The 22655-nt window shown below is 39.6% G+C and overlaps 1 protein-coding gene across 1 annotated transcript in view; it reads left to right on the top strand.

Annotated features, from left to right (window-relative positions):
- LOC126236092 (uncharacterized) overlaps positions 1–22655 on the top strand; it is a gene marked incomplete at its 5' end in the record, with an annotated part of 65705 nt that overhangs the window by 21734 nt on the left and 21316 nt on the right. The window lies entirely within an intron of this gene.

Genomic DNA, 22655 nt, shown 5'->3' with positions numbered 1-22655 from the left:
GTTTGATACGTCACTAGTTGAGGTATTCTGACATTGGCCTCTCAGTATATATATTGTTTACTATCGTTTCTTGTTAACAATATCAGTCTATTACCAAGAATTAGCAACTTTCACTCAATTAATGCTGGGGAGAAATCCAATCTGCATTTGGCTCGCACTTCCTTGACTCTTGTGCTGAAAGGTGTGCAGTATACTGCTGCATCCATTTTCAATAAGCTACAAGAAGAATTCAAAAATCTTAGCAGTAATCCAAGCGCTTTCAAATGGAAACTGAAGAGTTTCCTCATGAGTCACTCCTTTTATTCTGTCGATGAGTTCCTTGAAAAATTAAGCTGATTCCTATATTATATTGTGGATTGCATTTACTTAAACTTGTGGCCTGGCTTGCCTTTTTTGGGTTCATAGATATTTTATTTTATCTCTTATTGCTATTATGTCGTAATTTCATGAACTGACACGTTCCATGACCTCGAAGATTTGCTCCTCAATTTGGACCTACGGAACTAGACGTGTAAAATAAAAAATAATTAAAAGTCATGTGATCGTACTTTTGGTAATAAGCGTAGGTGTGGTGCTGCATCAAAAGCTTTACGGAAATCAAGAAATAGCGCATCTACTTGACAGTCTTGATCCACGGTTTCAGGATGCAATGTGAGAAAAGAGCAGATATATAGACAAGCAGACCGAACAAGAAATTAATTCTCCCTGTGAGATATCACGGTGGTACTGTAATGTCGCTTCTAGCCTTGACAATGGCGAGGAAGAGAGTCAACAACATTCTTTGGGTATGCCGCATCCAGATGAGGCTACTCACTGATAATGAAGCACCAGATTGCAGGGATTCGACTGCTACGTTTCACCAGCAGTTCTACATATCCTCAGGCATTATGCATGGGTTCAAGACTGAGTGATACACCGGGCCATTCAGTATGGAATAGGACGGCTTGGTGGCTGGGTGTTCGTCGCACCAGGAAAATATGCATGCAGCCCCATCTGCAAGGCTGTTGTCATCCTGGAAGAGGGGATCATTCATCCTGAAGATGTATAAAAAAAGACAATGCTTGGTCATCTAGAATGCTGAAGTTAACATCTTTGTTCATGTTCGTGGTAATCTGAATAAGTGGACCCAAGTCATGGTACTAAATCAATCCGAAAATACACTCCTGGAAATTGAAATAAGAACACCGTGAATTCATTGTCCCAGGAAGGGGAAACTTTATTGACACATTCCTGGGGTCAGATACATCACATGATCACACTGACAGAACCACAGGCACATAGACACAGGCAACAGAGCATGCACAATGTCGGCACTAGTACAGTGTATATCCACCTTTCGCAGCAATGCAGGCTGCTATTCTCCCATGGAGACGATCGTAGAGATGCTGGATGTAGTCCTGTGGAACGGCTTGCCATGCCATTTCCACCTGGCGCCTCAGTTGGACCAGCGTTCGTGCTGGACGTGCAGACCGCGTGAGACGACGCTTCATCCAGTCCCAAACATGCTCAATGGGGGACAGATCCGGAGATCTTGCTGGCCAGGGTAGTTGACTTACACCTTCTAGAGCACGTTGGGTGGCACGGGATACATGCGGACGTGCATTGTCCTGTTGGAACAGCAAGTTCCCTTGCCGGTCTAGGAATGGTAGAACGATGGGTTCGATGACGGTTTGGATGTACCGTGCACTATTCAGTGTCCCCTCGACGATCACCAGTGGTGTACGGCCAGTGTAGGAGATCGCTCCCCACACCATGATGCCGGGTGTTGGCCCTGTGTGCCTCGGTCGTATGCAGTCCTGATTGTGGCGCTCACCTGCACGGCGCCAAACACGCATACGACCATCATTGGCACCAAGGCAGAAGCGACTCTCATCGCTGAAGACGACACGCCTCCATTCGTCCCTCCATTCACGCCTGTCGCGACACCACTGGAGGCGGGCTGCACGATGTTGGGGCGTGAGCGGAAGACGGCCTAACGGTGTGCGGGACCGTAGCCCAGCTTCATGGAGACGGTTGCGAATGGTCCTCGCCGATACCCCAGGAGCAACAGTGTCCCTAATTTGCTGGGAAGTGGCGGTGCGGTCCCCTACGGCACTGCGTAGGATCCTACGGTCTTGGCGTGCATCCGTGCGTCGCTGCGGTCCGGTCCCAGGTCGACGGGCACGTGCACCTTCCGCCGACCACTGACGACAACATCGATGTACTGTGGAGACCTCACGCCCCACGTGTTGAGCAATTCGGCGGTACGTCCACCCGGCCTCCCGCATGCCCACTATACGCCCTCGCTCAAAGTCCGTCAACTGCACGTACGGTTCACGTCCACGCTGTCGCGGCATGCTACCAGTGTTAAAGACTGCGATGGAGCTCCGTATGCCACGGCAAACTGGCTGACACTGACGGCGGCGGTGCACAAATGCTGCGCAGCTAGCGCCATTCGACGGCCAACACCGCGGTTCCTGGTGTGTCCGCTGTGCCGTGCGTGTGATCATTGCTTGTACAGCCCTCTCGCAGTGTCCGGAGCAAGTATGGTGGGTCTGACACACCGGTGTCAATGTGTTCTTTTTTCCATTTCCAGGAGTGTATAACAGAACTATCTGCAGCCTGAGCAGCATCCTCTACACACTGCAGTTCAAAAACCTCATTAAACCGTTACCGCACTCGACGTGCTGCATAATTTATAAACGGTAAAACTGCGCGTCGTCGGATCACACTACAAGTGTCAAATCAGGTACTGTCAGTTTCTGTGTTTTTGACCTACTGCGCACATACAGATTTACGTGTCATTGTGAGAAATGGCCTTTTGTGAGGTACCCGATTCAAAATTGTCCGTTGCATACAACTACCTTCACGATGTTTGCATGGAAAGTGATTGACACTGACCTGCATTCCGTGACAGCAGCATTTTTTGTCGGAATTGACAAGGAGTGACACACCTTTCCAGTTTAAATCGGTTAGAATATTTTTATGGTCACTGTTCTTAGACTGTGTTACATGACAACGAGTGATACAACATTCCTTGTAGACACGCTCAGCTGTCTCGTTGAAACACCGATAAACAGGACAACTCCATTCACGGTGTGGTCATCGGTACGTCCATACACGATAGCCCCTTTCTACCATTACGTCACGTCTCCATTTGACCCGTCTTACTGCACTGATTCCTTACAGTCGACTGTCACACGCACAGCGTTTCATTATTCCGACTTACGTCAGCGATGGAGTCTCACGTGACGGCTTGGCAGAAGTACTACGGCATCTACAGTGCTCTAAAGTGACCATTGTGCTCATTCAAGGCGGTGACTAATATTTTGCCTGAGGAGCTTAACTATCAAACAATTTACATGACTCAGGCTGGGGCAAATAAAAGTGGCCCAGAGAACAGAGCTCTAGGATACAAAGAAACAAAGCACAGAAAAGGAAATACAATACTAACCTGGCTGTACCAGATGTTGAAAGTGACCACCATTCATTTCTTGGCCCTTTCCGGCTCTGGTCAACAAGTTGCTGAAGGTGGATCAAGACTGGACTGCTGGAATTGCTGCAATCTCATCCTAAATGTCCTGCTGCAGTTCTTGAAGAGTATGGGGGATGTACTGATGCACTTTAGACTTGAGGGCTCCCACACAAAGTAATCGCACACTGTCAGGTCAAGCGACCTGGGTGGCCAGCTAGGGCAGCGATCAGACTGACCTCTGCTAACAACTCTGTCAGGCGTGAAGATATGTAAATGTCCTCCAAGGTTCGGCCAGCTGTATAGGCAATTATTCCGCCCTGTTGGAAATAACTGCCGGTCCTTTACTTCTCCGTTAATGCTGCCACAAATGGTTTCAAAATTGTATCCTCTCGTCCGGACTACTTTTGTTTACCCCATCCTGTACCTTAACCTGTCACCATCACTACCAATATTCGCACACAAAACTAGTGTCATACACTGGTTGCTATTAACAGTTGTATTCCTGCCTGCTATGCCGTGCTGGACAGTTTCTCAAAGATGTCATTCCAAAATGACGACTACTCCGAAATGGTTTTATTGTGTGTTGGCGGATGTGACCTTCAACATAGTTCCGTAAGAAGAAACTCAGCAAATCCCAGTTTTTCATTTGTACTTCCGCTGTTCGAGCAGGGTCCTCAAAGCTCACTGCAAGCAATCTAGTCGGCAGGGACAGTCGCTGCACACTTAATGCTGTCTGCAGTTATCGATGAACGTGCGAGTCATACGGACTATGCCTTTAAAGAGTTAGCGAGAAACGGATGCTGCAGCGACCGTTGACCTCAAATGCCGACGTTGGCGACTGAAGAGGTAGCATTCACTGCACAGTATTCAGTCGGTGGCTTTTCGACATTTCCTGTTTCCTAACATATCAGCCACCATACATAGTTCAGTCAAAGTAAGCTGCTTCATGTCTAAACTTGCTAAAATACTATAAATATTAAGTTGCGTAAATTCCCCTCTATAGAAATTTATGTAGACAGAGCATCAACGAAATACGTAAGCAAGCAAACAGTTAAAAGGCTAGATACGTATTGCATGCATTAGGATATCACTGACGAAAAAAAAGAAAAGAATAAATTTTCGAAACCTTTACAAACGCTAAAAAATACATTTTAGAAAGTCTTTCGAAACATTAGCTTGCCGAAAATGATTAAAGTCCCCCTTGACAAATAATTAAAAAATAATTTCTTTTTTAATTGGCATCTGAGAAGGACTAATAACGCCATTATCGTACATATAAGGTTTAATACATTTTAGAACAATACACACATAGCATTTGGTACATGGCACATCAGCATATAATTAAGACGTGGTTATGTGATTGACATCCTCTCCTTTACCGCAGTCACACACTGAGGATGCGGCCAACCCAGAACGATGTAGATGCTTCCTGTGAAAGAAGGCGCTTTATAGTGTTCGTGAGTCTTCAGAAGCATCGATGTTTCTCATGCCGTAAGTTAGTAATCAACAGCGAGTTTACTTTGACATAACCTTTACCTTTATTCTCGGAGGTGTCTTGCCATTCTGTGTCCCTTATCTCTCTGATTATTAGCCTGACAACGTTTAAAAAGTCTGTAGTTGGTAATTCCATGTGTTCCATCTCTCTATAATGGATGGCTGCTTTATTTAGCTTGTCTACTGTTTCAGTGCCAGGATTTCCGCAGTGTGATTTTATCCAGCACAAGGTAACATCCTGATTCCTAATTACGACCTTTGATATCAGATTCTTTATGTCATATGCTATCGGATGGTTGGATTGTCCACTATCTAAATGCCTCAGCAGATCTAGTATCGATCTGCAATCAGAAAGGATGACGAACTTACAACCTACGTGATTCTCAGCGTACAGAAGGGCTCGATATATAGCTAAAAGCTCAGCTGTCATAATTGTTAGTATACTGAATCTCATTCCATTAGGACAGTTGCTATCCCCGTAAAAAATAAATGAACTTACTCGCAGATATGAATTAAAGGGATATAGGACGAGGATAGTGTGAGGTTGGACTAAAACAGATTGGTGCACAACTTGTGATCGCCTCAAGCGCTAGTCGAGTGGAGTGTAGCATCAGCTTTGTTGATGGTCGTTGGCAAAACTTGGTGCAGTACATAATAACACTGAGGGGCTCGGCGAGTGTAAAGTTTCCATCAGCACCGACGGTGTCTCATGCCTTCACTTTATAAGACACCGTGGAACCATTTAAAATTTAAACCGGGACATGGTCGCATGACAGAAATTGTACACTACCACCTCTACTCCACCGGTCATTCTACAGCTGTGAACAAACCATTGTTCCGTCTACCTTTTTAAAAGATGTTGGCTATAGTGATACTCCTACTCCTGATTCGAGACCATCTTACATTAATCATCTTAGCCATGGATGTGGAGGAGGGGGATGGGAAAGAAATTCAAGAATGATTGATGTGCTGTTGAAATAGAAATGTAGGCTCCTATAAAATCCAAGACGTGGACGGCTAAAACAAGAATATTGGCAGACAGTGACTACTGATAATGTTTGACGTATGACAAAGTGAAACAGGTGAACTTCTTTAGAAACCATGTGTACCATGACCATGTACTTTCTATCGGCATATGGAAGTGATGCCAGCGCTCACAGCATTCACAGGGCCTTATCTGCTTAAACATATGGTATAATATAAAATACAGAATTGCAGAATGGCAGTATTTAGCAATGATTACAGTAGAACAATATGTTTTCTCACTGCAATATAGAAGAATGCACTGAAATGACGTAAATGATAACATCTCTTGTCAATTAGGGGGGAAACTCCTACAGGTTCCGTAGTGACTGATGTAATGTTTTATTAAGGTTAGGACTTCTTTTAGTCGTTTTGTTAGAATCTGTTTTTAGGTCTCGATGGGACATTACCTAACTGTTACTGCGGAGTGTAGCTGCTCTTACAAACAGCAGTCCATACAAGCAAACCAATTGCATCTTTTCCTGTGGTTACTCATACTTTAGGTATTGGAGCTATGCACGGTTCTGTTTAAAAAGGCTGGCCGCAGTGGTGGAGCGGCTCTAGGGGCTTCAGTCTGGAACCGCGCGACCGCTACGGTCGCAGGTTCGAATCCTGCCTCGGGCATGGTTGTGTGTGATGTCCTTAGGTTAGTTAGGTTTAAGAAGTTCTAAGTTCTAGGGGACTGATGACCTCAGATGTTAAGTCCCATAGTGCTCAGAGCCATTTGAACCATTTTGTTTAAAAAGAATAGTTTGATGTAGTCATAGGGTCAAGCCGTGAACGTCTGCTTTCATGCCCCACACCTAATTTGCTGCAAATAATAACGTGTAGCTGTGATGCTGCAGTCAAGTAGTCTATGCATTGGCTAGAATTTCGAGTGAATAAAATACACAGAAATATAAAATAAAAGATAACTGAAGAATTTAATAAAAAGGGTTCTACTCTAACGTCTGTAATTGATGTATACGACAGAGAATAATGCTGAATAATGTTAATTCAAGAAAGGACGTCTCAAATAAGGGGAAGTGGTCCTACTATAGACAGTTAAAAAAAAAAAAAAAAGCACTCCGTCTTCAGGCCACGAGTTGCCTATCGGGACCATCCGACCGCCGTGTCATCCTCAGAGGAGAATGCGGATAAGAGGGGCGTGGGGTCAGCACACCGCTCTCCCGGTCGTTATTATGGTATTCTTGACCGAAGCCGCTACTATTCGGTCGAGTAGCTGCTCCTCAACTAGCATCACGAGGCTGAGTGCACCCCGAAAAATGGCAGCAGCGCATGGCGGCCTGGATGGTCACCCATCGAACTGCCAACCACGCCCGACACCGCTTAACTTCGGTTATCTCCCGGGAAACGGTGTAACCACTGCGGCAAGGCCGTTGCTATATTCGGGTAAAGTACAGACAAAAAATACCCTTATCAAATGCAGTAAAGTTAATAGTTCAGAGTATAACATGATGATTCACAAATTAACGCACTTGATACGAAGATACTCTGCCTATTCTCAGTTTCATAAATCAAGCGGTGAAAGTCCTACTATGGAGCACATTCAGACCTAGCGAAATATAAAGTCCCCTCAGAAGTATGATAGCGACCGTTCACTGCCCAGGAACAATCACCTGTATGACTGAATAGCACACGTTCCTCTACACAGGTCTTCCTTCTCCCACAACTCCACGCAAAATGTCCCGAATCGCTCCCTTGAGCTTTTGACTCGAAAAGCCCCCATCTCCATTTGACTCCAGTAGAATTCCGCCACTGTCCAACTGTCATTGGCTGAAGGCCGTCCCCACCGAAAATACATCACTCTACAGATATGATTTGATTTAACATGGCCACTTCGTGGACTAAACAATGTTACAACAACATTTAAATAAAGACATGTTATAAACATTCTTTCACACTCAGATAATTTACAATAATTATAAATAAAGATTTGTCCGTAAATAAATATGCCAGAATTCTTGTGCAAGTGCGCTCATGTTAAATGACTGTAGATTATCGCTAAATATTATTTAAACAATCATTTATGCCTTTTTAACAGAAGTATCTTTCGGTATTCTTTTCAGTTGTAGTTTCCATCAACACATGCCACTGGCCACTTTTAAATTAGAACAGTTTTTTTAATAGCACTTGCAATCAACATTTAAATGAAATTATTGGCAAAATAGTAAACTATTCATTAAATAAATAACAAGTATAAAAAACATGAAATACTCATGCTGCATTCATTTGCTGTATAAAAATGGAGAATATGATGTTCTGACAAACATTTGCATAATGAAAAAGAGGTAAAAAAACTTAGTAAATCAATTTTAAAAAAAAATAGATACAGATACGTAGCTATAGTGCAATGCTATCATCTGGGGTATCGTTTGTTGAAATCGTATGAAGGAATTAAAAGTTGTTAATTCAGAGGTTCTTTGTGTAAATGTTTATTCACTGTGAAATATTAAATCTGCAGTTTTAAAGATATTGAAATATAGTTGTGTCTTTTGATGTGCTGCAATTTTCGGAGATCGCAGGTGTATTCAGATTTTCGCTAACATCTGACAGTGAGCTATTGTTGAATCTCAAATAACTGTAACATCTTTAAATTTTTCTGATGCTCCGACATTTCCTGGAGCATCTCCTGTACGAGTACCTACGAATAACAGCCGTTGAAATTCCCAGCTTTGGGATTTTCCCCACATCTGGTCTTCGCTAACGCATGTGGCTCCAGCGGAAGTGGCAGCCCGCCCAGCCGCATCGTGCTATCGGCAGTAGGGCTGCACACCTTCACAAACAAATTCAACTTACATTATACCAGTTCTAGGCGCCCGACTAGCTTCCCTACATACTCGTTACATTACATCGAGCTAAAATTCAGTTTGTATAGTAAGAGCACGTATAACGCCCATTCTATTAAGTATGTGGGCTAGTACGATATCCGTGTATAATATTATATGTAGTTGTAATTACCTCTCCAAATCTGTTCAGCAGTTGCCCATATAATTCCTCCACACTATGGTTTTGATTCCTCACCTGGTAAGTAACGTTGCAGAAGGAAAATCTCATCTAATGTTAAAAACAAATGGGCTTGCTTTGGAAAATCACTAAAGATATACAATATTCATCAGAACACTCAAAAATTTGATCGCCTACTTTCACAAACAGGAAACTGTGCTGGGAAAGGACAATAATACTTGACAAAGAGGGTAATACCATCTGATGCCCTGTGGTGACCTATGATTTCTCAAACTGGGGAACAATCAGGAATGGGGTGCCACAAGGTTCGGTCTTGGGTCCTCTGCTGTTCTTAATATATATTAATGACTTGCCATTCTATATTCACGAAGATACAAAGCTGGTACTTTTTGCTGATGATACAAGTATAGCTATAACAACCAACAGACAAGAATTAACTGGTGAAATTGTAAACGATGTTTTTCAGAAAATCATTAAGTGGTTCTCTGCAAATGGGCTCTCATTAAACTTTGACAAAACACAGTATATACAGTTCCACACAGTAAATGGAATGACACCATTAATAAATATAGATTCGATCAGAAATCGGTAGCTAAGGTAGAATACTCAAAATTTCTAGGTGTTTGCATTGATGAGGGGTTGAACTGGAAGAAACGCACTGAGGATCTGCTGAAACGTTTGAGTTCAGCTACTTATGCTATTAGGGACATTGCAAATTTGGTGATATACATCTGAGTAAATTAGCTTACCATGCCTATTTTTATTCTCTGCTTTCGTATGGCATCATATTCTGGGTTAACTCATCATTGCACAAAAGCGTGTAATCAGAATAATTACTGGAGCTCATCCAAGATCATCCTGCAGACACTTATTTAAAAAGCTAGAGATCTTCACTGTAGCCTCACAGTATATATGTTCACTTATGAAATTTGTTATTAACAATCCAAATGAATTCAAAAGTAATAGCAGTGTACATGGCTACAACACTAGGAGAAAGGATGATCTTCACTACTCAAGGTTAAATCTAACTTTGGCTCAGAAGGGGGTAAATTATGCTGCCACAAAAGTCTTTGGTCACTTAACTAATAGCATCAAAAGTCTGACATAGCCATATAGCATTTAAAAGGAAATTAAAAGAATTTCTTAATGGCAACTCCTTCTACTCATTAGATGAATTTTTGGATGTAGTAAGTGAATAATTTCCCCAACCCCCACAAAAAAAAAATTAAGTGTCATATAATATTTTGTGTAATGCAATATCTTGTATAGACACCTTTTATTAACGTGACATGTTCCACATCATTACGAAGTGTCGTATTCATGATCTATGGAACAAGTAGTAATCTAATCTAATATAATCTGTTCTGTTAGTAACAGGTCTACAGACTTAAGAGCACTTCTATGACATTTGTTCAAGAAATATCCTTTCTGAAAATGTGAGAAAGGAAATTTTGTCATCAAATGTTCTCTACATAATTTTGCTGCTGCCAACTTTACATTTATTTCAGGTTGACTGTTTGCAAAATGGCTATAACACAGAATTACTGTATCCCCTGTTACAAGTCCACATTATTTCAGAATACAGCATCAAAGTGGTATTTCTGATTTAGGAAATAGATGGACTGGAAAACCATAGCATATGATGCTACACATCAGATTTTCAGAAATATTCAGTCAGAGCTGACCTATTGAACTCTTAGAGGCTTTACCGGTTTATGCTCAGGAACCTGTCACTCATTTGTTAACATCAGTTTCATATGACTGGATCATGTGTTTCATAATGAACCATGCAGCTGATAAGTATCTTCACAACAACTAAAAAATCATAAATATTCTATGCCCATCCTGAAGTGCACAATACTAACAGACATGGCAGAATGTCGCTATTAGCTGAACCTCATGTGGTAAACTGTCTCTTTCTATTGTACATTAACTTACAACCTGTCTTCTTATGTTCACACCACTCTAGCAGTCTACATCAGTGCTCTGCTAACTGCTATAAAGTGTGTGACAGAAGGAACTTCCCATTTTACTGCATCTTAGGGCTTTTCCCCTCCCATACACATATGGAGAAAGGGCAGAATGTCTGTTAAATGGCTCTGTGTGTGCTGCCATTAGTCTAATCTTGTCTTTGCAGATTCTACTGGAATAAATTTGTACATTTCTCAGTTAATACTGGTTTTTGAAATTTCTGTAAATAGGGCTTCACAGGCTGTTGACATAAGTCTTCAAACACATAGTACTTCAGGTTTTTCAACATTTCCATCACTGTCTCCTATGAGCCAAACAACTCTGTGATCATTCATTCTGCCTTTTTTGCACCCATCTACATCAATATCCATACAATGCAAAACCACTGTCAGAGGGTATATACCACTGTACCAGTTATTACGTATTTTTTCCATTCCATTCCATTCACACACAGACCACTGGAAGACTGGCTGTTTAAATGCCTCTATGCATGCAGTAGTTAATCTACTCTAATCCCCATGGGAGCAACATTTTGAAGGTTGTAGTATGTTCCCAGAGTCATAATTTAAAGCTTTCGCAAGATGGCATATGCCTTATCTTCAGGAGTCTGCCAATTCATTTCTCTCAATATCTCTGTACTCTCTCCCAAGGGGCAAACAAATCTACGACTATTCGTGCTGTCCTCTGTATACGTTCAGTATCACCTGTTAATCCTGTTTGGTACTGATTCCACACAAATCCATCTGTGACTCATTGATGTTATTGTCATACAATGCTACATTTTTTCATGTTGTGAAATGCTTAGTTTCACATTTCTGAACATTTAAAGCAAGTTGCAAATCTTTACACCACTTTGAAATCTTAGCAAGATCTGACTGAATATTTGTGCAGCTCCCGTCAGACTATATTTCATTATAGATAACAGCATCATCTGCAAAAAGCCTGAGGTTACTATTAACTTTGTCCACAAGTTTATTAATATACAATACGAGCAGCAAGATACCCAACATATTTCCCTGGAGTACTCCTGAAATTACATTTACATCTGTTGATGACTCTCCATCCAAGATAACTTGCCACTTCCTCCCTACCAAAACGTCCTCAATCAAGCCTCAAATTTCACTTGATACACCATATAATTGTAATTTTGATAAGAAGCAGATGTAGTAATGACAAGGGGAGGCCACGATATTGGGATCACGGATTTACTTCAAGCTTTGTGCTCCTTTTGTAGACCATCAAAACAGCATAGTGTGCTAGTAGTAAGGTGCACTACTCTGGAAATTCTGAGAAAATTGCAAGAGAAGTTTTCTTCGTCTATTATGTAACTGATGTATCTGTGCTTAGGTGCCAGACATTAGAGTTCATGGTGGTCAGGTCTTTAGCATTCGAACTATGTAAGATAAAGGCACGTGAGGTGACGGTTCGAATCCCACTCAAACCTGCATTTTTGTAAAACAAATGTAAATTCTGTGATATTAAAAAAAATTGCACCGAAATAGCTCATTCCTTCTACATTAGCTACATCTCACCACTATGCAGGTTAACTGCCAAATGGGGCCTGCCTCTGTGTCTGCAGCTCGAAGCATTGAAGTGCAAAATAGTTCCGGTACCTTACCAGACTGTATGCACAAGGAATTTCCCAAATCATGACAGGCATACATTTTCAGGGAAACACTATGTGTTTCTTCATTTACTTGTTGATAGTGATAAATATGTTTGTTCTAATAATTAATTTTAATTAAAAATAGTAAGTAGTCAAATAACATGAAATTCACTAAAACTTCATGCAAATACACATGGTTTGTCTTTTTTTTATTATATTACCTCTCAGATGTTATATAAATTAAATAACATGACCAGTGATTGAAAAAATACATATTACTAATTAAGTTTAAGTGGGAGTTGAACCATCGCTTCACACACATTCGTCTTTTGTAGCTCAAATGCTAACCACTTGACCACCACGAAATCTAATGATCGGCATCTACCCACAGATAGTTACATAATAGACACATAAAACTTACCTTGTGATTTTCTTTGAATTGCCAGAGCAGTGCACCTTATTACTTGCACATTATGTTGTTTTAACAGCCTACTAAAGGTGTACAAAGGCTGAAGTACATCTGTGGTCCCGAAGTCATGGCCTCCAACTTGTGAGTCAAATGCTTTTCAGACATCAAGAAATACTGCATCTACTTGACTGCCTTGATCCACTGTTTTCAGTAAGTCATGTGAGAAAAGTGTGAGTTGGGTTTCACGTGATCGATGTTTTCCAAATCCATGCTGGTTGCTATGGAAGACACCATTCTCTCCTTATTTTGTATGGTCCCACACACCCTAGTAGCATTCTACAATAGGTTGCACAAGTTAATTACATAATATGAAATTATGTTTTACAACTGGGGGTCATGACATTATCCACCATTCTCATACATTTCATGCTACAACTGCCAGTAAAATGCTCTTTTTACCTAAATCTAAGAATTACTTAAAAATAAAATTCATATACTCAGAACTATATAATATCAAATGTCATATCTTGTAATCAAAACTCTTAATTATTTACCTGGGGCAGGTGAAAGGAAGGAAGGAAGATTAGGGTTTAATGTCTGAACCAACAGGTTATTAGAGATCAAACACAAGCTTAAATATATTACTGGCTATGCTCTTAGACTCTATCATGGCGGTCAGCTAAACTGATTAAGGGAAACCACAAAAAACCTAAATAAGGATACCAGGATGTAGATTTAAAAACTGTTCTTCCCAAACAAGAGTCCTGCATGTGACTCTTCAGTTTCTTGTGGTACAATTGACGAAAAATGTTAAAAACCGAAATGTGCAGTACCCATGTTTCACAATAATACCGTGTATTTTAATTTTTAATGTGTCTATGTTCTTTTAAGCACCAACAGAATATTCCATAAATCTGATGCCATCATAATTCATTGGGTCGGGCTGTATCTTGGTGTCCAACAGGCAGTTCAGTGCCTTTACCACTACATCATCTCATTGACTGTAAACAGCTGTATAATAGCAGACTAGGAATGATTTTATATAGAACAAAATGTTATTAAACTGAAGATATTGATAGGAGTGAAAACTTGAGATATAATAAAGTATAGTCTTCATGCTTTTAATCACAATGTCAGGAAATAGGATCAAAAATAACTCTCAAGGAAGATTAGAGTTTAACATCCCATCAACAGCACAGTCACTAGCAGCAGAGATAACTATCAATTACTGCAGGAAGTTAGAGCATAAAACTATCATTGGTGCATATTTATATGCACATTAGCATTCTTTTAACAATACTGCTGATGTCATATGCTGCAAAAACCTTGTGTTCATACTAAAAGTGAATATAATGAACCCAGATGAAGAGAATGTGATGCTGATAATGCAATCTATGTACCACTCTCTGATCATCTACCAATCACAAAACACATTTATACTATATATCTTGTCACACATTGATAGATATGAGACCTCTTACACCAAGTATTGTCTTATAGGTATTACATGAGTTGTAGGGGGGGGGGGGGGGGGGGGGATAACAGTGGTGACACATAGGGCTACTCACAAGAATTTCAGTTGCTACTAATAGAGTATTACAAAGAGGGATTGTTTGAAATGGACAGTTAGGTGCTGGTGCTATGTGAGTTGTGCCATACAGAGAATGATAATGGCATCACCAGACTGTTTACAAGAGATGCATTTTCTGCTAACAGTGTATAACAAAGTGAATGTTGCTTCAGTATTACTGCATGCTATGATGATTTGCAGAGATCTAAAATCGATGCACATTTTTATTTTAAGATACTAGCTAACATTATCATAGAGAGCTTGATGCAGATGCTGATCTAGACTCTTCAGTGATACATCTCTTAGTTTTACAGATGCACTGTAGGTCAATCGTGTGTTTGTTTCTTTTAGTAGTTCACAATCAAGTCACCTACTTATTTATGTAATTAAACTGATATTATGTTTATAATGACATTATTATTGGCCTAATGTTAAAGACTAACCAGGAAAGAGAGGGAGATAAATTAAAAAAAAGAGAAATAAAAAGAAAGTCAAATTGCATCTCTAATAACATTATTAGAAATACAGTTCTAATGACATAACAGTTGAGGATATTTTAAAGGTCAACAAATACAAAAAGAGAGAGAAACTGAAAACAATGACAAGTTTTAAAAAAAGGCCAAGATGCGCATGACAGCTATCACTCTTGCTTCACAATATGTAATCAATGACTGGTCCAAATCAATAAGTTATTTTGACCTTTAATCTTCAATATTTTACTGTTGGACAGTGTAACATTTTATGTAAATTTCCACACCATAAATTGAGTGTAGACTTATTATTCCAACCATCCTTTTCATGTTTCAAGCTTGAATTGAAACACTTTCATTCCTAGATTATAATTTTCAATATTTTACTGTTGGACAGTGTAACATTTTATGTAAATTTCCACACCATAAATTGAGTGTAGACTTATTATTCCAACCATCCTTTTCATGTTTCATGCTTGAATTGAAACACTTTCATTCCTAGATTATAATTTTCAATATTTTACTGTTGGACAGTGTAACATTTTATGTAAATTTCCACACCATAAATTGAGTGTACACTTATTATTCCAACCATCCTTTTCATGTTTCATGCTTGAATTGAAACACTTTCATTCCTAGATTATAATTTTCGAAGAGATTATTTTATCCCAGCGCCATGCATTATTGAGACATACACAGGCAAGATTTTATACCATTTCTCATTGCAGGCTGTGACACAAACATCATCAACCTAATTTCTATGGCTATTGTAACAACTGGGAAAAAACTGTGCTTAATATTTTCTAATGTGGATTACATTACCATAATTATTTTGCGTTACTGGTGGAAGTTATAACTATGGCAGAAAACACTAAGTGTAGAGATTATCATGTTGACTGCTGTTTATTTAGGAATGTATCATGTGATGGCCCCCCAAAAAAATTCATTCCATGAAATGACAATATCTCAGGGATGTGTTGATCATATCAACAATATCTCTTAAACTATGAGACTGTAAGTAAATTTGATTGCAGACAGCAGCACATAATCAGCAGATCATAAACTACACTCCTGGAAATGGAAAAAAGAACACATTGACACCGGTGTGTCAGACCCACCATACTTGCTCCGGACACTGCGAGAGGGCTGTACAAGCAATGATCACACGCACGGCACAGCGGACACACCAGGAACTGCGGTGTTGGCCGTCGAATGGCGCTAGCTGCGCAGCATTTGTGCACCGCCGCCATCAGTGTCAGCCAGTTTGCCGTGGCATACGGAGCTCCATCGCAGTCTTTAACACTGGTAGCATGCCGCGACAGCGTGGACGTGAACCGTATGTGCAGTTGACGGACTTTGAGCGAGGGCGTATAGTGGGCATGCGGGAGGCCGGGTGGACGTACCGCCGAATTGCTCAACACGTGGGGCGTGAGGTCTCCACAGTACATCGATGTTGTCGCCAGTGGTCGGCGGAAGGTGCACGTGCCCGTCGACCTGGGACCGGACCGCAGCGACGCACGGATGCACGCCAAGACCGTAGGATCCTACGCAGTGCCGTAGGGGACCGCACCGCCACTTCCCAGCAAATTAGGGACACTGTTGCTCCTGGGGTATCGGCGAGGACCATTCGCAACCGTCTCCATGAAGCTGGGCTACGGTCCCGCACACCGTTAGACCGTCTTCCGCTCACGCCCCAACATCGTGCAGCCCGCCTCCAGTGATGTCGTGACAGGCGTGAATGGAGGGACGAATGGAGACGTGTCGTCTTCAGCGATGAGAGTCGCTTCTGCCTTGGTGCCAATGATGGTCGTATGCGTGTTTGGCGCCGTGCAGGTGAGCGCCACAATCAGGACTGCATACGACCGAGGCACACAGGGCCAACACCCGGCATCATGGTGTGGGGAGCGATCTCCTACACTGGCCGTACACCACTGGTGATCGTCGAGGGGACACTGAATAGTGCACGGTACATCCAAACCGTCATCGAACCCATCGTTCTACCATTCCTAGACTGGCAAGGGAACTTGCTGTTCCAACAGGACAATGCACGTCCGCATGTATCCCGTGCCACCCAACGTGCTCTAGAAGGTGTAAGTCAACTACCCTGGCCAGCAAGATCTCCGGATCTGTCCCCCATTGAGCATGTTTGGGACTGGATGAAGCGTCATCTCACGCGGTCTGCACGTCCAGCACAAACGCTGGTCCAACTGAGGCGCCAGGTGGAAATGGCATGGCAAGCCATTCCACAGGACTACATCCAGCATCTCTACGACCGTCTCCATGGGAGAATAGCAGCCTGCATTGCTGCGAAAGGTGGATATACACTGTACTAGTGCCGACATTGTGCATGCTCTGTTGCCTGTGTCTATGTGCCTGTGGTTCTGTCAGTGTGATCATGTGATGTATCTGACCCCAGGAATGTGTCAATAAAGTTTCCCCTTCCTGGGACAATGAATTCACGATGTTCTTATTTCAATTTCCAGGAGTGTATATTCTACCACCTTTCTCCCCCAGTTACAAGTTTTGTAATAAATGAGTTTTTTTTATTCCTCTAGACTTTCACCTTATTCCTCTAAGTTTTATTTCACAGCACTACCACTGTTTAAAGATTTTTTATGGGAAAGTTAAATAATAATATCATTTGAAATTGTCTTTATGTAACATGCCCATATTTTATTTGGGTAGTATTCCATTGTTTCTCATCTTTCAAAAACCTGTCTTACCTTTTCCTCTAATTTCTACAATTGACGCCTTTCCCATTCTAACAATCTGAAGAGTTGGTTCATAGTAAGTAGACTATATTTTCATCATGTTTTGTGCAAAAAAGTAATCATCTAAGGGAAACATCATAACCAGGTATGTGGATCTATTAATAACATAAATTCAATAAGTATTTTTTTAAAAGCAGCACAAGCGGCGTATTCAACATAGACTATTACCAAATGAATGAAAAATACATATAAATATTATCTCAAATGTGTCCAAATGAATGAAAAGTACATGTACATTTTATCTGCGGAAACAGCTTTACTTTCCAACAGTTGATGATGCAGTATTGCCACATTTCTAGTAATACTAATGAAGATACCTTATAACCATTATGGTGTTTGAAATTATGAGGAATCTACCTAGTTGAGTCTTCTGAACAACAGAATTATTTTTTTCTTTTGGTGGGAACACAATAGGAAATAATAAAATTGCTACTATGAATTCATTCTTACAGATATTATGATGAACAACAGAAATCTAGAAATTTATTTTTGAACCTTTCCAATATGTAAAATTGTGTCTAATGACAAAAACTACAAATAGATTTTATATGATTTCTAGAATTTAGAAGGTGCTCTAATTCAGGTGTAACGATTTAAGAGAAAATGTCAACAGATATAAAACTGCAAGTTACATATCTATAGAGCTTCTACAATAACCATCTATCCATCCATCCATCTATTCATTCATTCATCTAAATATGATCAACCCTACAAAATACATGAGCTTCAATTATTTAGATTTTTTTAAATACCTGTTGTTCCATATTATTAAAGCAATAGTTTAAAGGTTTAAAAATTCAGCAACACTAGTCCACCAGGATACATTACACAGTAATCATCATGGGTTGTGCAAAAATATGTTTCACTCATGTGTATAACTATTAAACAACAATACCATTCATAACAGCAGATATACAAGTTAAATAAAAAAGGAATAATGATTATCTTTGATGAGGGGGTACCTTTATTTGAGTGGGGTTGGAGATACATTCCCTTTTTACAAATATTAATTCTAAAATGAAATGATTTCTGTTTGTTTCAAATACACTAGATCTAATAAAATAATACAATATATGTCTAAAACATTGAGTGAATGGTATCATAAAAACTACAATGTGCAAGAAAGATTCCCTGTCGTCACACACTTAACACATATTTTACATTGTTTATATAGTTGCTGAAATTTGAGAGTGAAAGATATTTTAGAATCAGTTGAACCATGTATATCACATCTTTTAATGATTGGCAAATGTGATGCGGATAACTGTGTACTATAGCTGTGATGGTTGTCTACCCTACTCTGACTCAAACTGGTATCATCAGATTTCAGTTTATGTGAAGGTGGTTTACAAAAATATTGAATCTCAGTGGTGTGACACATGTTAACTAAATTTCCTCTATTGTTGACCTATGTAGCTTGTTTCACATCAACCAGTGTGAGCAGCAGAAATCAGTTATAGACCTTCTGTTTGCTCAAATGTTTGTGAATGACAATGTTAAAATTGTCCTACCTAATATTAAATTTCTCTAATGTGAGTCTTAGAGATTCTCATCAACCACAATATTACATGTTAATGTGCTCACTGACAATTATACCACTATCAATAGTTTCTTTTCCAAATGAAAAGAGTACGCATAAGTCACAAACATATTTTATGCTGTGTGCCAATATGTTCCCACAGATCTTCTTCAAACAATCTGTAATAAAATTTGATGTTTGTGAATTGCTCAATTGTATTATGACGAGACTCTTCTTACTCTGTAAATGTGACTGGCCACAGCACATGAATATGCTTCAGTTTAGTGTGTTCAGTGGTTTGTTACAACTGTCAAAATCTGTCTCTGTGCAAACTCCTTTAACACATCGAAATTTCTGGCAGGTTAAAACTGTGTGCCATAATGGGACTCAGAACAATGGACTTTGCCTTTCACTTGCAACTGCTCTACCAACTAGAGGCAGGAGACAATTTACTGCTAGTAATAACACTGTGAGAGCGAGTTGTGAGTCATACTTGTGTAGCTCAGTTGGTTGAGCACTTGCCTGTGAAATGCAAAGGTCTTAGGTGCAAGTTCTGGTCCAATACACAGTTTTAATCTGCCAGGAAGTTCCATATCAGTTCACACTCCATTCCTCGTGAAAATTCATTCTGGACCTTTAAGACATGTTGGCATTTGGATATCAGGCAGCTCACTGTACCTTTTAGATGTACCATGTACTACCCGAAAATTGTTTATTCTTGTACATCTTGACTCATTACATTTTGCAAAAAGTACTCCTCACCTGAATCTCCAAAATGTTTTGCAAGTCACATGTGGAACAATTCAATGCAGAGCTTAACAGATTGCGGCAGCACGTAAGTCAGTAACACATTGAACATTTCAGTCCCATTTGGCTGGTATATCCCATAAATTATGGAACAGTATGCACACAATCCCTGCAGTTTCCAGTATTAACAACAGACTACTTTTAGAATAAAAGAGAAAAAAGCTACAGGTGGTACCACACAGTTCATAAATATTTTAGAAAGTCCTATTATGTACTACCAAAAGCTGATGCTAAAACAAATACTTCTTCACTATCAGTTTTGGATAAAATGATCATCAATGAACAACATAAAATGATTACATCAATCTGTACATTGTCATAACTATATATTCTGGTGACAATAGTGACTGAAGATATTATAAAACCTTCAATTTTACAATTAATACACCCAAAGTAAGTATTATGCACAAAAATTTAATATGTGAAACAATAAATAAAGAACACATGAAATATAATAAAATGTCCACCAATAGGGAAAAAATAATAACAAATACAGGTATAATATTCTTTGACTTGCCCTAGATTAAATAACAAAATCTAAAAACATCAGCTAAGAATCAGATCAAGAGAAAGGCAGATATTCAAGAAAAATTATGATATTTTCAGATTAGCATGACAATTAAACAATGGCCACTGTACACATTAACTTTCAGCTTGAATGAATCACATAAAAAACTGCATTTTGTTCTGAAACCTCTGCTGAGTGGGTCAGTTCATTTGTTTTTCATATTAAAGATACATACATTGACGAGACTGCCACGCCAGAAGAACAAAGTGAGTGACCATTACAAAACATTTTCGTGCAAACATCAGTCCAGCTTCCAAAGTGACATCGCCTCTTACTAAGTTTTCTCTTCTTCCCCAAGATGACAACAACATTTATGAAAAGACTATGTAACATCAGTAGGACCTTATTGTAAAGCTGTTTTGTAATGCCATTTAGCCTGAAGATGAGGTATAACCCTCGAAAAATGTAGCTACATAAATAAGTACTACAATAGTTGACAAAGTTTGACTGATAGTGGTAATTTAAAAAAACCTTTACATTTTTCTGGAGACAGTCATGGTCGAAAAATAGTCAAAATGGCTTCAAATTCTATTATTTAGTTATTTCACTATGTCAGTTTTTTTTTATCTTGTGATCTGGAAATACTGGGACAGTGCTCAAATGGTTTAAATCATACCTAACTGGAAGAGTGCAGAATGTTGAAATAAGCAGTTCACATAATATGCAAAAAACTGGTGATTTCTCCAACTGGGAAACAATCAAGAATGGGGTACCGCAAGGTTCGGACTTGGGTCCTCTGCTGTTCTTAATATATATTAATGACTTTCCATTCTATATTCACGAAGATACAAAGCTGGTACTTTTTGCTGATGATACAAGTATAGCTATAACAACCAACAGACAAGAATTAACTGGTGAAATTGTAAACGATGTTTTTCAGAAAATCATTAAGTGGTTCTCTGCAAATGGGCTCTCATTAAACTTTGACAAAGCACAGTATATACAGTTCCACACAGTAAATGGAATGACCCCTTTAATAAATATAGACTTTGATCAGAAATCGGTAGCTAAGGTAGAATATCCAAAATTTCTAGGTGTTTGCATTTATGAGGGGTTGAACTGGAAAAAACGCACTGAGGATCTGCTGAAACGTTTGAGTTCAGCTACTTATGCTATTAGGGTCATTGCAAATTTTGGCGATATACATCTGAGTAAATTAGCTTACCACACCTATTTTCATTCTCTGCTTTCATATGGCATCATATTCTTGGGTAACTCATCATTGAGTAAAAGTTTGTTCATTGCACAAAAGTGTGTAATCAGAATAATCGCTGGAGCTCATCCAAGATCATCCTGCAGACACTTATTTAAAGAGCTTGGAATCTTCACTGTAGCCTCACAATATATATATATATATATATATATATATATTCACTTATGAAATTTGTTATTAACAATCCAAATGAATTCAAAAGTAATAGCAGTGTACCTGGCTACAACACTAGGAGAAAGGATGATCTTCACTACTCAAGGTTAAATCTAACTTTGACTCAGAAGGGGGTAAATTATGCTGCCACAAAAGTCTTTGGTCACTTACCTAATAGCATCAAAAGTCTGACAGATAGCCATATAGCATTTAAAAGGAAATTAAAAGAATTTCTTAATGGCAACTCCTTCTACTCATTAGATGAATATTTGGATGTAGTAAGTGGGTAAATTTCCCCAAGCCGCCCCCCCTCCCCCCCCCCCCAAAAAAAGGAAAAAGAAAATTAAAATATTAAGTGTCTTGTAATATTTTGTGTAATGTAATATCTCGTATAGGCACCTTTTATTAACCTGACACATTCCAAATCATTACAAAGTGTCGTATTCATGATCTATGGAACAAGTACTAATCTAATCTGCAAATGAATACATACACATGCTTCAGAGCCAATTTTTGTTTGCTGTGCCATCAATTTTGACATAATGAGGTCATGCAAAACTTTTGGTGCTGTGTGTACATAGACCTATGCTTTTTAAAGCAATATCATCTCTCTCTCTCTCTCTCTCTCTCTCTCTCTCTCTTCCCCCCCCCCCTCCCCCC

This window comes from Schistocerca nitens, chromosome 2 (assembly GCF_023898315.1).
Source record: "Schistocerca nitens isolate TAMUIC-IGC-003100 chromosome 2, iqSchNite1.1, whole genome shotgun sequence".
Taxonomy (NCBI): domain Eukaryota; kingdom Metazoa; phylum Arthropoda; class Insecta; order Orthoptera; family Acrididae; genus Schistocerca; species Schistocerca nitens.
Note: the sequence above shows the minus strand (reverse complement) of the source record. Positions and strands in the feature narration are given on the sequence as shown.